An 18,945-nucleotide genomic window follows, 5' to 3' on the forward strand; every position below is an offset into this window, starting at 1 on the left:
TGGCAGCTTGTTCCACACTCTCATGACTCTCTGAACGAAGAAGTTTCCCCTCATGTACCCCTTAATCTTTTCACTTTTCATCCTTAACCCATGACCTCTAGTCTAGTCCTACACAACCTCAGTGGAAAAAGCCTACTTGCATTTACCCTACCTATACTTCTCATAATTTTGCATATCTCTATCTAATCTCCTCTCAATCTTTTACATTCTAAAGAATAATGTCCTAACCTTTTAAATCTTTCTGTATAACTCAGATCCTCTAGACCTGGCAACAATCTTGTAAATCTTCTTTGAAGTCTTTCAATGTTGTTTACATCTTTACTGTAAGTAGGTGAACAAAACTGAACACAATACTCCAAATTTGGCCTCACTAATGTCTTATACAACTTCAACATAACATCCCATCTCCTGTACTCAATACATTAATTTATGAAAGCCAATGTGCCTAAAGCTTTCTTTATGCCCCTATCTACCCGTGACACCACTTTCAATGAATTATGAACCTGTATTCCCAGCTCCCTTTGATCTACCACTCGTGCCTTACCATTCACTGTACAATACCTACCCTGGTTGGTCCTACTGAAGTGCAATACCTTCCACTTGTCTCCATTAATTTCTATCTGCCATTTGTCATACCATTTTTGCAGCTGGTCCAGATTCTGCTCCAGATCCTGATTGTCTTCCTCGCTGTCCTCTATACCCCCAATCTTGGTGGCATCAGAGAGGCAACCATCTACAACTCTCTGGCTTCTCCTGCGAAGCCAATGTCTAATCCAGTGTACTGCCTCATCTTGAATGCTGAGTGACTGAACATTCTTGACCAATTTTCCACATGGGCCCCTGTCAAATGCCTTGCTGAAGTCCATGTAGATGAAATCCACTTCATCCACTTCCTGGTAACTTCCTCGAAAAACTAAGATTAGTTAGACATGACCTATTATGCATGAAGCTATGCTGACTATCCTGAATGCAGTGCCTTGCAAGTTTTCATGTTTTATTGTTTTACAACATTGAATTTAATTTGGCTTTTTTTTGCCACTGATCAATAGAAAAAGACTCTTTCGTGTCAAGGTGAAAACAGATCTCTACAAAGTGATCTGAATTAACTATGTAATACTCAGGTTCAGTCAGCTGCCCAGGTCTAGGGAGGACAAATGAGTGAGATTGAGGTGTAAGCTCACCCGAAACCCCCTGTTTGTGTGGATGCTGCGTGATTTGTTACCCTGTTCCAACTCAGTACCATGAAATAACAGACAGTACACCATATACAATTAAATGATTTAGTAAAGAAAAGTTAGTAAAGAAAAAGCAAAAAAAAGAGAAAAGGGCCCATTTTAATGAAACAGTTTAATGTGCACAAGTTGGAGCTCATGGTTTCTCCTTCATCGATCCTCCTTCAATCTCCCTGGCCTTCATCGTGATCATGGCTCCGTTCCGGGTCGAGTCCTACGACCTCTTCTCTCTGGTGTTTTCTCTCTTGGTCTCCTGCAGAACAAAAGACCCAAATCACCCTGGTGTGAAGCAAACAGCACGAAATCACACTCTCGTCATTGGACGGCTCCCATTGCAAAGCACATGTTATTTCTAACCATAACCCAAGCACTGCTTCTACAGAAAGACCATTACATTAGCAATGAAACCTTTCCCAGGGTGTGACAATTACAAATATAAAACACAAAATAATTTATTGCATAAGTGTTTACCCCTTTGATATGACACACCAAATCATCACTGGTGCAGCCAATTGGTTTTAGAAGTCACATAATTAGTTAAATAGAGATCTGTTTTTAGAGACCTGTGTGCAGTCAAGGTGTTTCAACTGATAGTAGTAAAAATCAACCTGTATCTGGAATGTTCAACTGCTGGTGAGTCAGTATCATGGCAAAAACTGCACCATGAAGACAAAAATCACTCCAAGCAACTCTACGAAAAGGTTATTGAAAAGCACAAGTCAAGAGATGGATACAAGAAAATCTCCAAGTCACTGAATATCTCTTAGAGTACAGTTAAGTCAATCATAAATGAATGCAGCAAATTACAGGGAAATCCTGGAGGAAAACCTGATGCAGTCTGCAACAGAACTGCGACTTGGGAGAAGATTTGTTTTTCCAGCAAGACAATGACCCCAAGCATAAAGCCAAAGCCACACAGGACCGGCTTAAAAACAACAAAATTAATGTCCCGGAGTGGCCCAGTCAGAGTCCAGACCTCAACCCAATTGAGAATTTGTGGCTGGACTTGAAAAAGGCTGTTTACTCATGATCCCCACACAATCTGACAAAGCTTGAGCAGTTTTGTAAAGAAGAATGGGGAAAAATTGCAGTGACCAAATGTATCCAGTTCCTTAGAATACCTTCCAATAAAACAAAGCAACGAACTCTCAGGCAAACACTTTATGAATGAGGAACGGTCCCCAATGAACAGATAGTGCTGACCATTCAAAATTGTGTTCATACCACAAATGCACAGCATGACTCCACAAAAGGTCTTTACTTGCTGCGAGCTACTCCAGTCTCTCCAAAAGGTCCGAGGCAATCTTATGTTGTAGACTGACGTTCATTTGGTGTAACTATATTTTTGTTGACAAAATGTAGCAGTTACTTCAAAACCACTGAGAGATTAAGTACGGGAGTTGACACTGTGTAATGCGCTTCCAAATAACTGAGTTCCAAGTCAAAAAAAGTAAGTTTGATCCTTTATTATGAAACCAGCAAAACGGGCAATTTTATAGCAATATTAGAAATAAGTAAAATAACAAAATAAGTGAAATTGTCATGATTAGCAAAGATTGTAAACAAGCGGTCAACAAAAAAATCATTTCCCAATTGCCTCTCTCAACTAGATTAACCAATGAACTAAGACCACTCCCCAACCTACATGACAAATTACCCATAATAAACACACAACAGAAAATACAAACTAGACAGACGCGAACTTGACGATGTCATTGTTAGGGTATTTGGCCGTGCTGACGTGTGTGAGCAGAGTGTACAGTAATGGGTTCAGCACACAACACTGGGGGGAGCTCCTGTGTTGAAGATAATGGGGAGGGAGGAGTGTCCTGACTATCTGAAGTCTGTTCTTTAGGACATCCATCGCCCAGTAACACAGCAGTGTACTTAGATCGAGGAGTAGGAGTTTTTTTCAAGGTCTGTGACAATAGTGTTGAATAATAAAATGAAACCCAGAAACAGCATTCTGACATAAGTGTCCTTGTTTTCTAGGTGTGTCAGGCCCAAATGCATGATGGATGCATCAGTCATAGAGCAGTTCTGTTGGTAATCATATTGGTGAATGTCCAATACAGCAGGAATATATAGAGAGGTAGTTACACCTAAAGTGCAGAATACAGTGGGTAACAGTCAGGAAAGGGAAAGGGGTTAAGGAGCCAGTACAGAGTACCCCGGTGGCCATCCCCCTCAACAACAGATATATCACTTCGGGTACTGTCAGGGGAGGTGACCTAACAGAAGAAAGTCACAGTGGTTGAGTCTCTGGCACTGAGTCTGGCTCTGTGACTCAAAAGGGAAGAGGAGAGAAGAGGCATGCTCTAGTGATAGGGGATTCGTTAGTTAGGGGAACAGACAGGAGGTTCTGTGGGTGAGAATGAGATTCCTGGATGGTATGTTGCCTCCCACATGCCAGAGTTCGGGACATCTCAGCGTTCTTAAGTGGGAAGGTGAACAGCCAGAAGTAATGGTCCAATGACATGGGTAGGATGAATGATGAGGTTCTGCACAGGGAGTTCGGTGCTAAGATAAAGGTGCAGGACCTCCGGGGTTGTGATCTCAGGATTGCTACTTGTGTCACGTGCCAGTGAGGGCAGAATAAGGAAGATTATACAGTTTAATACGTGGCTAAGGAGTTGGTGAAGGAGGGGGGGGCGTAAGTTTTTCAGATCATTCAGCTCTCTTCCAGGGACAGAGAGACCTCTATAGAAGGAAAGTTTGCACCTGAACTGGAGGAGGACTAATATTCTAGCGGGAAGGTTTGTTAATGCTGCACAGTGGGGTTTAAACTAAAATTGCAGGAAGATGGGAGCTGGAGTGCCAGAACAGTTAGTGGAGAGGTTGTGGAGGCAGATGTTGAGAAGACAGACAAAGATAGTAAGCAAAAGGTTGAGCATGGTGCAACTAGTGACCTGAGCTGCCTGTATTTCAATGCAAGAAGTACCGTAAGAAAGGCAGATAATACCGCTGAAGATGAGGTAACTGGTTTACAATGTGTCATGAGGAGAGGCTGTTGATAAGGCAAAATTGCAGCAACAGGATGAGTTGCAATGCAAAAGGTGGACAAAATCAAAAAGGGTGAATACAGGACTGAAGCTGTTATATTTGAGTGTGTGCAGTATAGATGAACTTGCAGCTCAGTTGCAGATTGGCAGGTATGATGTTATAGGCATTACTGAATCATGACTGAAAGAAGATTATGGCTTAATGTCCAAGGATAAACATTGTATTGAAAGGTCGGGCAGGAAGGCAGAGGGAGCACATTGCTCTGTTGGTAAAAAATGAAATCAAATCATGAGATGACATAGTGTCAGAAGGAGTTGAATCATTATGTATAGAGCTAAAGAACTGCAAGGGTAAAAAGACCCTTATGGGAGTTGTATACAGACCCCCAAACAGTAGCAAGGATGTGGTCTACAAATTATAATGGGAGATGGAAAATACATGCCAAAAGGGCAATGTTTCAATAGTCACGGGGGACTTCAATATACAGCTAGATTGGGAAAATCAGCTTGGTGCTGGATTCTAGGAAGAGGGATTTCTAGAATGCCTACAAGATGGTTTTTTAGAGCAGCTCATGGTTGAACCCACTAGGGGATCAGTTACTCTGGATTGGGTGTTGTGCAATGAACCAGAATTGATTAGAGAGCTTCAGGTAAAGGAACCCTCAGGAACAAGTGATCATAATATGGTCGAACTCACCCTGAAATTTGAGAAGGAGTAGCTAAAGTCAGATGTTTCAGTATTACAGTGGAGTAAAGGGAATTAGAGCAGCATGAGAGAGAAGTTGGTCAGAATTGGTTGGAAAAGAACACTGGCAGGGATGATGGCAGAGCAGCAATGGGTGGAATTTCTGGAAGAAATTCAGATGGCACAGGATATATAAATCCCAAAGAGGAAGAAGTATTCTAAAGGATAGATGATACAACAGTGGCTAACAAGAGAAGTCAAAGCCACCATAAAAGCCTAAGAGAGGGCATATAATATAGCAAGAATTACTGAGAAGTTAGAGGATTGGGAAGCTTTTAAAAGCCAACAGAAGGCAACTAAAAAAAACATTAAGAAGGTAAAGATGGAGTACGAAAGTAAGCTGGCCAACAATGTTAAAAAGGATACCAAAAGTTTCTTCAGGTACATAAAGTGTAAAAGAGAACCGAGAGTGCATATCGGACCACTGGAAAATGATACTGGAGAGATAGTATTGGGTGACAAGGACATGGCAGATGACCTGAATAAGTATTTTGCAACAGTTTTCACTGTGGAAGACACTAGCAAAATGGTGGAAGTTCCAGGAGTCAGAGGGTATGAAGTGTGTGAACTTACCATAACTACAGAGAAGGTTCTTGGGAAACTGAAAGGCCTAAAGGTAGATAGGTCACATGGACCAGATGGTGCACACCCCAGAGTTCTGAAAGAGGTGGCTGAAGAGATTGTGGAGGCATTAGTATGATCTTTCAAGAATCACTAGATTCTGGGGTGGTTCTGGAAAACTGAAAAATTTCAAATGTCACTCCACTCTTCAAGAAGGGAGAGACGCAGAAAAAAAGGAAACTATAGGCCTGTTAGTCTAACCTCAGTGGATGGGAAGATGTTGGTCAATTATGACGGATGAAGTCTCAGGGTACTTGGAGGCACATGATAAGATAAGCCATGATCAGCATGGATTTCTTGAGGGAAAATCTTGCCTGACAAACCTGTTGAAATTCTTTGAAGAAATAACAGGCAGGATAGACAAAGGAGAATTGGTTAATGTTGCATACTTGGATTTTCAGAAGACCTTTTACAAGGTATCATAAATGAGGCTATGAGCCCATGGTGTTACAGGTAGGATTCTAGTATGGACAAAGTAGTGGTTGATTGGCAGGAGGCAAAGAGTGAGAATAAAGGGAGCTTTTTCTGTTTGGCTGCCAGTGACTGGTGGTGTTCCACAGGGGTCTGTGTTGGGACTGGTTCTTCTTGTGTTATATGTCAATGATTTGGATGATGGAATTGATGGCTTTATTGCACAGTTTGCAGACAATATGAAGATAGGTGGAGGGGTAGGTAGTTTTGAGGAAGTAAAGAGGCTACAGAAGGACTTAGACAGTTTAGATAGATAGATAGATAGATAGATAGATAGATAGATAGATAGATAGATAGATAGATACTTTATTCATCCCCATGGGGAAATTCAACATTTTTTCCAATGTCCCATACACTTATTGTAGCAAAACTAATTACATACAATACTTAACTCAGTAAAAATATGATATGCATCTAAAATCACCCTCTCAAAAAGCATTAATAATAGCTTTAAAAAAGTTCTTAAGTAGTTTACTTAAATACATTGAGTCCTAACCCCGGCACTTTAACATATCTTACTCCTGGCGGTTGAATTGTAAAGCCGAATGGCATTGGGGAGTATTGATCTCTTCATCCTGTCTGAGGAGCATTGATTAGAAGAATGGGCAAAGAAATAACTGATGGAAAACAGTGTCAGAAAATGTATGGTCATGCACTTTGGTAGAAGAAATGAAAGAGTTGACTATTTTCTAAATGAAGAGAAAATACAAAAATCTGAGATGCAAAAGGCCTTGTGCAGGATACCCGAAAGGTTAATTTGCAGGTTGAGTCTCTGGTGAGGGAGGCAAATGCAATGTTAGCATTCATTTCAAGAGGACTAGAATATAATAACAAGATGTAATGTTGAGACTTTATAAAGTACTGGTAAGGCCTTACTTGGAGTATTGTGAGCAGTTTTGACCTCTTATCTTAGAAAGGATGTGCTGTCACTGGAGAGGATTCAAAGGAGTTTTACAAAAAATGATTCCAGGATTGAACAGCTTGTCAGATGAAGAGTGTTTGATGACTCTGGGTCTGTATTCACTCAAATTCAGAAGAATGAGGCGTGACCTCATTGAAACCTATCGAATGGTGAAAGGCCTTGATAGAATGGATGTGGAGATGGTGTTGCCTATGGTAGGAGAGTCTAAGACCAGAGGCCACAGCCTCAGGACAGAGGGGCGTCCTTTTAGAACGAAGATGAGGATGAATTTCTTCAGCCAGAGAGTGGTGAATCTGTAGAATTCATTGTCACAGGCAGCTGTGGAAGCCAAGTCTTTATGTATATTTAAGGTAGAGGTTGATAGGTTCTTGATTGGTCAGGGCATGAAGGGATATGGGGAGAAGGCAGGAGATCAGGGCAGAGAGGAAAATTGAATCCGTCATAATGAAATGGTGGAGCAGATCTAATGGGCCAAATGGTTTAATTCTGCTCCAATATCTTATGGTCTTATGAATGGAGTTTTTGATATTTATCATTATCAGCTTTTTGAATCACTTCATGATTATTGGTGTCAGTGCCACTGGGTGGTAGTCATTTATTTTATATTTATTTTGAGGTAGAGTACAAAGTAGATTCACTGGCCTTCGAGCTGCACTGCTTCAGCAATGCCCAACAACTCTGGTTTAACCCTAACCTAATCACAGGACAATTTCCAATGACCGATTAACCAATGCAGTACGTATTTGAAATGTGGGAGGAAGACGAAAATCACAGGGAAAACCTACACATTCCATGGGTATAGTGTCTTCTTATGGAGGATGCCAGAATTGAACTCTGATGCCTTGAGCTGTAATAGCATTGCACTAGCTGCTCTGCTACCAAGTGTCAAGTTGTGTGATACAGGGACGATGGTGGCTGATTTGAAGCGTGTGGGGACAGCAGCCTGGATGAGTGAAGTGTTGATGATGTCAATGAGCTGATGTGCACTCTCCCTGATACTCAGCCTGGGATGTGGTCTGGCCCGGCTGCCTTACAGGGGTTGAGTCTCTGCAGAGTATTCTTCACGTTTTATGCTGTTACAGACATATATGGAGGAATTTAAGGTGGGGGTTATAGGGGAGGCAGGGTTTGAGGGTCGGCACAACATTGTGGGCTGAAGGGCCTGTAATGTGCTGTACTATTCTATGTTCTATGTTCGGACAGTGCCTACTCACCTGGGAGGGAGGCAGCTTTCATGGTTGGTGTGGTATTGCATACCTCAAAGGGTTAATAAAAGTTGTTTCGAGGGTCAGAGAGGGAGGTTCACTGGTACAGTCAATGCTGTTTTTCCTTGTATAGTCAGTAATGTCCTTGATGGCCAGCTACATATGCTGGGGATCGTTATCGGACAAGTGTTCCAGTCTTTGCTCCCTTGATGCCTAGGATGAGGGCTCTCCTGGGTGCTCTAAGAGCTGCTCTGTTACCAGCCTTGAAACAGCATCCTGGGCTTTTAGTAGAGAGTGCACCTCTATGTTCAGCCAGGACTTCTGGTTTGGGCCATGAGATGTCCATTCTCATTTTAGAATATAGAACACAGAACATAGAACAGTACCACACAGGAAAAGGTCCTTCAACCCACAATGTTGTGCCAAATCAATTAAATTAGTAATCAAATGACTAACTAAACTAATCCCCTCTGCCTACACAATGTCCATATCCTTCCATTTTCCTCACATTCATGTGCCTATCTAAATGGCTCTTAAAAGCCCCTAATGTTTCTGCCTCTACCACCACACCAAACAGAGCATTCCAGCCACCCACTGCTCTCTGTGTATTAAAAAAACTTGCCTTTCACATCTTCTTTGAAATTGCCCCCTCTCACTTTAAATGCATGCCCTCTGGTATTAGAATTTTCAACCATTGTCTGCCTACTCTGTCTATGCCTCTCATAATCATATAAACCTCTTTATTTCTCCTCTCAGCCTCTGCCTCTCCAGAGAAAACAACCCAAGTGTTACGTATCCAGCAGCAATGGAATTACACATGGAGTCTGGTTTTGATGTTAAAACCACTGTCTTTATTAGTAACTACTCATAATATCGTAACTTAAACAGGATAAACAAAAGTTAACAGTGTTATGCAGGTATATGTGTGTGTGGCTTCCAAGGTAACAAACTTGGAAACAAAGCTTAGAGTCTTACGAGGGTAAAATAGGAAAGTTCAGTTGTCCACAAAGTGAATTATGGAAGAGAGATATTTGTAATCTAGGGCAAATGCAGAGAGAAGGTGATTACGTCAAGTTCCACAAGTAAACAAATAAGCCGTCGTCAAAGTTCGTGTCCATTGAGTCGTTCCAAAATCCACTTAGATATATCACCAAAGTGACCTGTCAGAGGAATGTCGTCTTCAAGTGATTACCACATAACATACCCAGGCAAGGGTTAACTTCGAGTGGTCCCACCGGACATTCCTAAATCCACTCCTTTGGATTATACAAAGTGACAGACACACATTCTGGAGCAAACCTTACCCCGGCAGATCTTAGTTCCAAGTCCTACTCAGACTATGAGAGTAGCTGTTCTGTCTCTCTCATTCCAATGGTTTCTTTCTCTCTCTCTCTCTCTCTCTCTCTCTGTGTCTCTCTCTCTGTGTAAAAATCAGAAGTGAGCCAAGAAAGCGGGTGGCTGACATCATAGTTAGTCTCGCCTCAATCTCAGGTGCTCTTAAAGTGACAGTCCACCATGCTCATAACACGTTTGTCCAACCACTCATAATAGCTCATGCCATCTAATCCAGGCGACATCCTGGTTATCCTCTTCTGCACTCTCTCTAAAGCCTTGACATCCTTCCTATAGTGGGGTGACCAGAACTGTATGCAATACTCCAGATGTGGCCTAACTAGATGCAGCCTGCCGAACGTTTCCAACATTTTCTGTTTTTATTTCAATTTTCCACATTTTTTTTGAGGAAATGTAGAAAATCATGCCATTAAGCTTAAAGTAATTTGATGAAGAGGATTGGAGAAAAGTCATCTGAATTTTAACCGGAACTGTCAGAGAGTCACAGAGTTGTGCCCTCTGCTCTTCAAGTAGATCCAACACAAGCAAAGACAATCTCCAGGTTCACCTTTTTAACATCATGCCTCAAGGTAGTGCAGTGGTTAGCACAATCACAATTTCCAGCACCAGTGATCACTGATTGGGGTTGAGTTCCCACTACTGTTTGTAAGGAGTTTGCATGTTCTTCCCGTGACCGCATAGGTTTCTTCCCACATTACAAAAGATATACCTAGGTTAGGGCTAGGGTTAGAGTTGATAAGTTGGCAACACTTGTGGGCTCTGCCATAGCACAATCTTTACTAATATGATTTGACAAAAATGGTATATTTCACTCTATGTTTTGATGTACATGTGACAAAGTAAGCTAATCTTTGTTACTTGTGCAAATTTATAAACTATTAAACTAATAGATTTAAATAGTTTAGATCAGACTAATACTGCAGGGGGAGCTGATGTACTTGAGAACAGTATTACACATCTTAATCCACACATCCAGTTACAGCTTGGATTTCATTTCATAGAACATAGGACATACAGTACTGTGCAAACATCTTAGGCACAGATATATAGTTAGAGTGCCTAAGACTTTTGCCCAGTACTGTATTGGCTAATGTAGAGCAAAGAGCGAATTTGCAAATCTGGCAGGAGCAAAGGAATGGTGAGGGTGGGGCACCGCAGGAGGGGTGTGGGACAGGTGGCAGAGGAGTGCTAGCAGTGGGTGTGGTGTGGGTGAAGACACCAGGTAAGGTCACCTGATTCCAAACAATTGATTTAGCGATCATTACAGAATGTCTCTCTGGTGCTTCCCACTCCCTCCTCCCTTCCACTTTTACCAGCCATGATTCCCCTTCCCACTCTCAGTCCACAATAGAGACCCGTATCAGAATCAGGGTTATCATCAGTCACAGACATCATGAAATTTGTTTTTTTTTGCAGCAGTACAGTGCAATACATAAAATTACTACAGTACTGTGCAAAAATCTTAGGCACCTGACTTATGTTTATGTGCTTTAGACTTTTGCACAGTTATGTAGCTAGGACATAGAACAGCACAGTACAGGCACTTCAGCCCACAATGTTGTGCTGACCTTTTAACCCACTCTAACATCAATCCCTCCGACATAGCCCTCTACCTCTGTTTTTCTTTCATCCATGTGCCTATCTAAGTATTTCTTAAATGTCTCTAAAATATCTGGCTCTACCTGCCTAGCAATGTATTCCATGCACCTACCACTATCTGTGGAAAGAACGTGATCTCTGTTGTAACTCTCCCCCCATACTTTCCTCCAATCCCCTTAAAATTATGCACCTTGTATTAGCCATTTTGGCCCTGGGAAAAAGTCTCCGGCTATCTGCTTCGTCGTTGCCTCTTATCATCTTGTACACTTCTACTAAGTTGCCTTTCATCTTCTTTTTACCCCTGAGAGAATCTATCCTTTCATTTCCTGAGAACATCATCGAGTAAGCATAGCATTCCCAATTCCATAATCAGTCCAGTTAGTGGTTATGGTTTCAGGAACATTGTTGCTATTGGTTATTCCAATAACCAATTGAAGGAGAGAAAAGTACGTGGAAGTGTAAATGATATTTATATGTACTCTCCCCGTATCTATTTCCAGTCCAATATTGTTTGTTCCAGAATGGAAAAGATTATAAAATCAGAATCAAATTTATCGTCACTGACTTATGATGTGAAATTTGTTGTGCTGAGGCAGCAGGTACAGTGCAAAGACATAAAATTTACTATAAATTACAAAACTAGACAGTAGCATAGTGGTTAGCGCAAAGCTTTGATAATGCTAGTGACCTGGGTTCAATTCCATCACTGCATGGGTATCATCTGGGTTCTCCAGTTTCTGCCCATATTCCAAAGACCTACAAGTAAGTAGGTTAATTGTCACATGGGTATAATTGGATGGCATGGGTTTGTTGGACAAGAAGGGCCTGTTACTATGCTGTAAATAAATAAATAAATAAAATGATAAAGAATTAGTGTTCATGGCTACATAAAACATTCAGAAATCTGATGGTTGAGTGGAAAATGCCATTCCTAAATGTGGGCTCCTTTATCTCCTCCCTGATGTTAGAAATGAGAAGTTATGTCTCAGATAAGGGTCTTTGTGATGAACCAAAAGAATGCTTAATAAATTGAGAGGAATTTAATAATCAAGTGTACACTTCACTTGAAAGGTTAGGTTAACTAAAAGTTAGTTTTAATTGTCACATGTACATTGAAACATCTAGTGAAATACATCATTTCTGTCAATCAGATCAGCAAAAATTGTGCTTGGAAGCTTGCAAGTGTTGCAACACTTCCAGCATCAACAGATCGTGCCCACAACTCACAAACACTAACTGTACATCTTTGGCATGTGGGAGGAAACTGGAGCACCCGGAGGAAATCTTCGTGGAAACGAGGTGACTAGGCAAGATGGCACTGGTGAACCATGGCGATGTGTTGCGGGCAGCTTAAAATGAATCTCAGGGTTATATATCATGACATATACCGTACTGTGCAAAACTCTTAGGCACCATAGATTTTTTATATGGTTTCAGATGGTATGGTCTCCATAGATGTCAAGGGTCACTCGTGAACTCAAATGCAGGAATCACAAAGACTTCGGCAATTCAAACTGAACAAGAGATTCATAACAGAAAATTAACAAGACTAACAAGAACTCAGGCAAACTCTACAAAATGTTGAGGAACTGAAATCATGATGCACAGAGAACTTAATCAAGTGTTTCACCAGACAGGAATCCACAATGACTGAGCAAAAAGGTGCCCCCTGAAAAATGCCCTGGAGCAGGTAGGATTGCAGGACCAATTCGTTGTTCAGACAAAACAGTAACCCCAAAGACAAGTATAATGCAAGCCGTTGAAAATCCCATGCTCATTTAATTACCACAAATTGAATAAAAGTGATGAATACAAAGAGAGTTTAACAATCCCCATGATCCCAAATCAGACGCCTGCAAAACAAAGTGAAAACCCAGAGACAAACAATCAGATATAAAAAGGTAAACAAACCAAGGAACACTGCATACTCAAGAGGTGACCCTGAGAAAGCACAATCCACATACTAACTAAAATAAATATTTTCTTTTTTAAACAACCCCAGGTTGTGACAAAATGCTTCTTCTAAAGCTGACTCTTGTGATCTGGGTGAAGCTGGTGAAAATCAGTAATTCAAAATTTCCCGGACCAGAACCCAACTCCTTTCCTCCGGCCCATACCGCTCCTAATTGACTAAATACTGGAACTGCCCCTTAACTTGCCAGGAGTCAAGCAATCTGCAGAAAGTGTAAATAGGTTTTCCGTCTATGATTCTAGGAGGGAGGGGAAGCGGAGTAAGGGCAAAAGGGCTGCAGAGTAGGGGTTTAAGTTTAGAGTTGTCAAAGGTGGGATGGATTCTGAGAGACCTGGATTGAACCCCTTAACAATCTTAAAGGGCCCAATGAAGCAAGGAGCTAGCTTCCTGGATTCTATTTTAAGGGGGAGGTCTTGGTAGAAAGCCAAACCCACTGACCTATGCAAAAAGAAGGATCCATTCGTCTCCTCTTGTTTACATGGAATTGCTGCCTCACCAAAGTAAGTCCAAAGCCCTCGGCTTTAAGCCATCACTGCTTACAGCACTCCGCCACCTGTTTAGCAAACAAAACACCAACTTCTACTTCCTGCTCAGGAAAGAGAGGAGGCTTAAATCCAAACTGACATTTGAAAGGAGACATGTTAAGTTAAGAGTGGTGAAGGGTGTTCTGGGTTATCTCTGCCCAAATTAAATGGTCACTCCAGGAGGATTAGTTATCAGAAACAAGGCAACAATGAGTGCATTCCAAATCTTGGTTAGTCTTATTGATCTGAGCATTCATCTGTCGGTGACAACTGGAAGAAAGGCTAGAAGTAGCTCCAATAAGTTTACCAAAAACCTTGGAGGTAAGTTGTGGACCCCTGTCAGAGACAATATCGGAAGGAATTCCATGTACACTAAAAACCTGCTGCAATAAAAGGTCCACAGTTTCACGGGCTGTGAGCAATTTAGGGAGGGAAAAATACAAGCCTTGGAAAATTGATCAACAACAACTAAAATAACAGTGAAGGAGCATGAAGGAGGCAAGACAGTGATAAAATCCAGGGAGAGATAGGGCCAAGGGTGGGAGGGGATGGGGAGGGCATGGAGAAGACCCTGAGGAGGAGAATTGGAATCTTAGAAATGAATACAAATGTATAATAACTTGACCTCACCCCTCATCCTCATCACATTCTACAAGGGTTGTATTGAGAGCATCCTGAGCAGCTGGATTATGAATTCTAGGGTGCGTGAAATTCCAGGGTGGGCTGTTATCTTGGATGTGGTGCCTCCATTTGAGGACCTCCAACTTAAGTTCGGGTGGCACAGAAAGGTGACCTAGGGGAACATTACTGGGAACTAGATTACTCCCCTCGAGTGCTTGTCTAACGAGAGAACCAACATCCCAAGTGACAGGAGCCAAAAGTTTATTCTCTGAAAGAATCAACTCTGACATATCTATAGGTGGGGGGAATCAAATTGCCCGGAAAGGGTGCCAGGTTATAGGTTCTTGGAAACCAGACGATAAGCGATGACAAAATCAAAACAGTTAAAAAACAATGCCCAATGGGCTTGTCCTGAGTTAAGTCTTTGGCATTCTGGATATAAGCTCAACCTAGATAAGTGTGAGGTGGTTCATTTTGGTAGGTCAAATGTGATGGCAGAATATAGTATTAATGGTAAGACTCTTGGCAGTGTGGAGGATCAGAGGGATCTTGGGGTCCGAGTCCATAGGACACTCAAAGCAGCTGCGCAGGTCGACTCTGTGCTTAAGAAAGCGTATGGTGTATTGGCCTTCATCAATTGTGGAATTGAATTTAGAAGCTGAGACGTAATGTTACAGTTATATAAGACCCTGGTCAGACCCCACTTGGAGTACTGTGTTCAGTTCTGGTCACCTCACCATAGGAAGGATGTGGAAACCATAGAAAGGGTGCAGAGGAGATTCACAGGGATGTTGCCTGGACTGGGGAGCATGCCTTATGAGAATAAGTTGAGTGACCTCAGCCTTTTCTCCTCGGAGCAACAGAGGATGAGAGGAGACCTGATGGAGGTGTACAAGATAATGAGAGGCATTGATCGTGTGGATAGTCAGAGGCTTTTTCCCAGGGCTGAAATGGCTAGCACGAGAGGGCACAGTTTTAAGGTGCTTGGAAGTAGGTACAGAGGAGATGTCAGGGCTAAGTTTTTTACGCAGAGAGTGGTGAGTGTGTGGAATGGGCTGCCAGTGACGGTGGTGGAGGCAGATACAATAGCATCTTTTAAGAGACTCCTGGACAGGTACATGGATCTCAGAAAAATAGAGGGCCATGGGTAACCCTAGGTAATTTCATGTTCAGCACAGCTTTGTGGGCTGAAGGGCCTGTATTGTGCTGTAGGTTTTCTATGTTTCTATAAGCTAAATTCTTGTGATCCGTCCATACAACAAACGGATGCTCAGCTCCTTGCAACCAGTGTCACCACTCTTCTAATGCCAGTTTACCAGCCAACAACTACTGGTTACCTATATCATAATTGGACTCGGCTGGTGACAACCGCTTCAAAAAGTAAGCCCAGTGATGCATTTTTAAAAAAAAATTGTTAGTGGAATGTCGGGACAAGACTGCCCCGACTCAGATGTCAGAATCGTCTACCTGAACAACAAAGGGCAGAGGTCTGTGGGAGGAGCCACAGGAGCAGTCAGCAGAGGGGCGTGTCCAGACAGATATATGTAGTTCACCACACTCTCAGGACCAAGGCTCTGTGTTCCTGTCTCTCTCAGGACCAAGGCTCCGTGTTCCTGTCTCTCTCAGGAGCAAGGCTCCGTGTTCCTGTCTCTCTCAGGAGCAAGGATCTGTGTTCATGTCTCTCTCAGGAGCAAGGATCTGTGTTCCTGTCTCTCTCAGGACCAAGGCTCCATGTTCCTGTCTCTCTCAGGACCAAGGATCTGTGTTCCTGTCTTTCTCAGGACCAAGGCTCCATGTTCCTGTCTCTCTCAGGACCAAGGCTCCGTGTTCCTGGCTCTCTCAGGAGCAAGGATCTGTATTCCTGTCTCTCTCAGGACCAAGGCTCCATGTTCCTGTCTCTCTCAGGACCAAGGCTCCATGTTCCTGTCTCTCTCAGGACCAAGGCTCCATGTTCTTGTCTCTCTCGAGTCCAAGGCTTTGTTCAGGTGTCCCAAGATCAAGTCAAGGCTTTGGGTTCTTGTCCTGTCCATGTGCCTCGTGCTGTGCAGGAGTTCCATGTCTTGTCCTGCAGTCAAGCCTCGAAGAACCCAAGCCATGTCCCGTCCAGTAGCCACGTCATGTCCTCGCCTAGTCCGAGCCCGAGTCAAGACCCAGTTTCGGGGTCCTTGTCCAGTCTCTGGCTCGGAGTCCAAGCCCAGGCTCCTAGTTCCCAGTTCCTTGTACTGGTCCTGATTTCCTGGCCAAAGTCCTAGCCCAAGTCTGTGTTCCTGTCCTATCTCCTAGTCTGTGTCCTGTCCTGTCCCTAATTCTAGTCTAGTCCAGTTCCTAGTACTTCAGTGTCTGTGTCCGCTCCCAGCACCCACCTTATGATAGTGTTACTATTTCAGAGGACTTGTCCTGGGCCCAGCATGTGAGTGCAATTGTGCAGAAAGCACAACAGCACCTTTATTTCCTTAGGCATTTGCAAAGATTTGGTATGACATCTAAAATATTGACAAACTTCTATAGATGTGTAATGGAGAGTATGTTGACTGGCTTTATCACAGCCTGGTATGGAAGCACCAATGGAAAATCCAACAAAAAATAATGCATGTGGCCCAGTACATCACGGGTAAAGCCCTCCCAACCATTGAGCTCATCTACATGAAACGCTGTTGCAGGAAAGCAGCATCCATCATCAGGGACTCCCACCACCCAGGTCATGCTCAATTTTTGCTGCTGCCATCAGGAAGAAGGTACAAGAGCCTCAGGATTTGCACCACCAGACTAGAGAACAGTTACTACTCCACAACTATTAGGCTCTTGAACTAAAGGGGATAACTGACCTCAACTTCCCTTGCCCCATCACTGAAATGTTCCCACAACCAATGAACTCACTTGCAATGACTTTTCATCTCATGTTCTCATTATTTATTGCTATTTATTTATATTTGCATTTGCACAGTTTGTTGTCTTCTGCACTCTGGTTGATCTTTCATTGATCCTGTTACAGTTATTATTCTATAGATTTGTTGAGTATTCCCACAAGAAAATTAATCTTCTGGTTGTATATCGGGGCATATTTGTACTTTCATAATAAAATTTACTTTGAACATTGAAGAAAAAATGAATAAATGAATACTCAGAGCAAGGTCAGTTAACATTTCAGGATGAAGGAGCACTTCACATGCTCATAAACTTTTCAATGATTTCAAGTTCCCACGCCCTGATCATCTTATTTTCACCATGGATGTTCAGTCCCTATACTCCCACCAGGAAGGCCTCAGAGCTCTTCGCTTCTTCCTGGACACCAGACCCAAACAGTTCCCCTCCACCAACACTCTCCTTTGTCTGGCAGGTCTTGTCCTCACTTTCAATAATTTCTCCTTCAGTTCCTCCCACTTTCTTCAAACAAAAGGTAGCCATGGCTCTCGCATGGTTCCCAGCTATACCTGCCTTTTTGTCGGCTACATGGAACAGTCTATGTTCCAAGCCTACACTGGTATCACTCCCCGACTTTTTCTATACTACATCGACGACTGTATTGGTGCTGCTTCCTGCAACCATGCTGAGTTCATCGACTTAATCAATTTTGCCTCCAACTTCCATCCAGCCCTCAAATTCACCTGCTCCATTTCTGACACCTCCCTCCCCTTTCTTGATCTTTCTGTCTCTGTCTCTGGAGACAGCTTATCTACTGATGTCTATGAAAACCTACTGATTCTCACAGCTACCTGGACTATACATCTTCCCACCCTGTTAATTGCAAAAATGCCATCCCCTTCTCTCAATTCCTCCATCTCTGCCGCATCTGCTTTCAAGATGCTTTTCATAGCAGAACTAAGGAGATTTCCTCCTTCTTCAAAAAAAAGGGCTTTCCTTCCTCCACCATCAACACCGCCCTCAACCGCATCTCTTCCATTTCACACACATCTGCTCTCACCCCATCCTCCCAACACCCCACCAGGGAGAGGGTTCCTCTTGACCTCACCTACCACCCCACCAGCCTCTGCGTCCAGCACATAATTTTCTGCAACCTCCACCACCTCCAAAGGGATCCCACCACCAAACACATCTTTCCCTTTCACCCCTAGAAACATAGAAACACAGAAAACCTACAGCACAATACAGGCCCTTTGTCTCACAAAGTTGTGCCAAACATGTCCCCACCTTAGAAATTACTAGGCTTCCCTATAGCCCTCTATGTCACTGAGCTCCATGTACCTATCTAGAAGTCTCTTAAAAGACCCTATTGTATCCATCTTCACCACCTTTGCCGGCAGCCCATTTCATGCATTCTGAGTAAAAACTTACCCCTGACATCTCGTCTGTACCTACTCCCCAGCACCTTAAACCTGTGTCCTCTTGTGGCAACCATTTCAGCCCTGGGAAAACGCCTCTGACTATACACATGATCAATGCCTCTCATCATCTTATACACCTCTATCAGGTCACCTCTCATCCTCCGTCGCTCCAACAAGAAAAGGCCGAGTTCACTCAACCTATTCTCATAAGGCATGCTCCCCAATCTAGGCAACATCCTTGTAAGTCTCCTCTGCACCCTTTCTTTGGCTTCCACATCCTTCCTATAGTGAGGTGACCAGAACTGAGCACAGTACTGGGGTCTGACCAGGGTCCTATACAGCTGCAACATTACCTCTCGGCTCCTAAATTCAATCCCATGATTGATGAAGGCCAA

General features: G+C 42.8%; 1 long non-coding RNA gene across 1 annotated transcript in view; it reads right to left on the minus strand.

Annotated features, from left to right (window-relative positions):
* Positions 1–1,266: 1,266 nt before the first annotated feature.
* LOC140741613 (uncharacterized) overlaps positions 1,267–18,945 on the minus strand; it is a 49,235-nt gene continuing 31,556 nt past the window's right edge. The window contains exon 3 of the long non-coding RNA XR_012102094.1: positions 1,267–1,485. This is a non-coding gene — a long non-coding RNA (uncharacterized lncRNA). The remainder of the gene's footprint in view (positions 1,486–18,945) is intronic.

This window comes from Hemitrygon akajei, chromosome 18 (genome assembly GCF_048418815.1).
Source record: "Hemitrygon akajei chromosome 18, sHemAka1.3, whole genome shotgun sequence".
Classification (NCBI taxonomy): Eukaryota; Metazoa; Chordata; class Chondrichthyes; order Myliobatiformes; family Dasyatidae; genus Hemitrygon; species Hemitrygon akajei.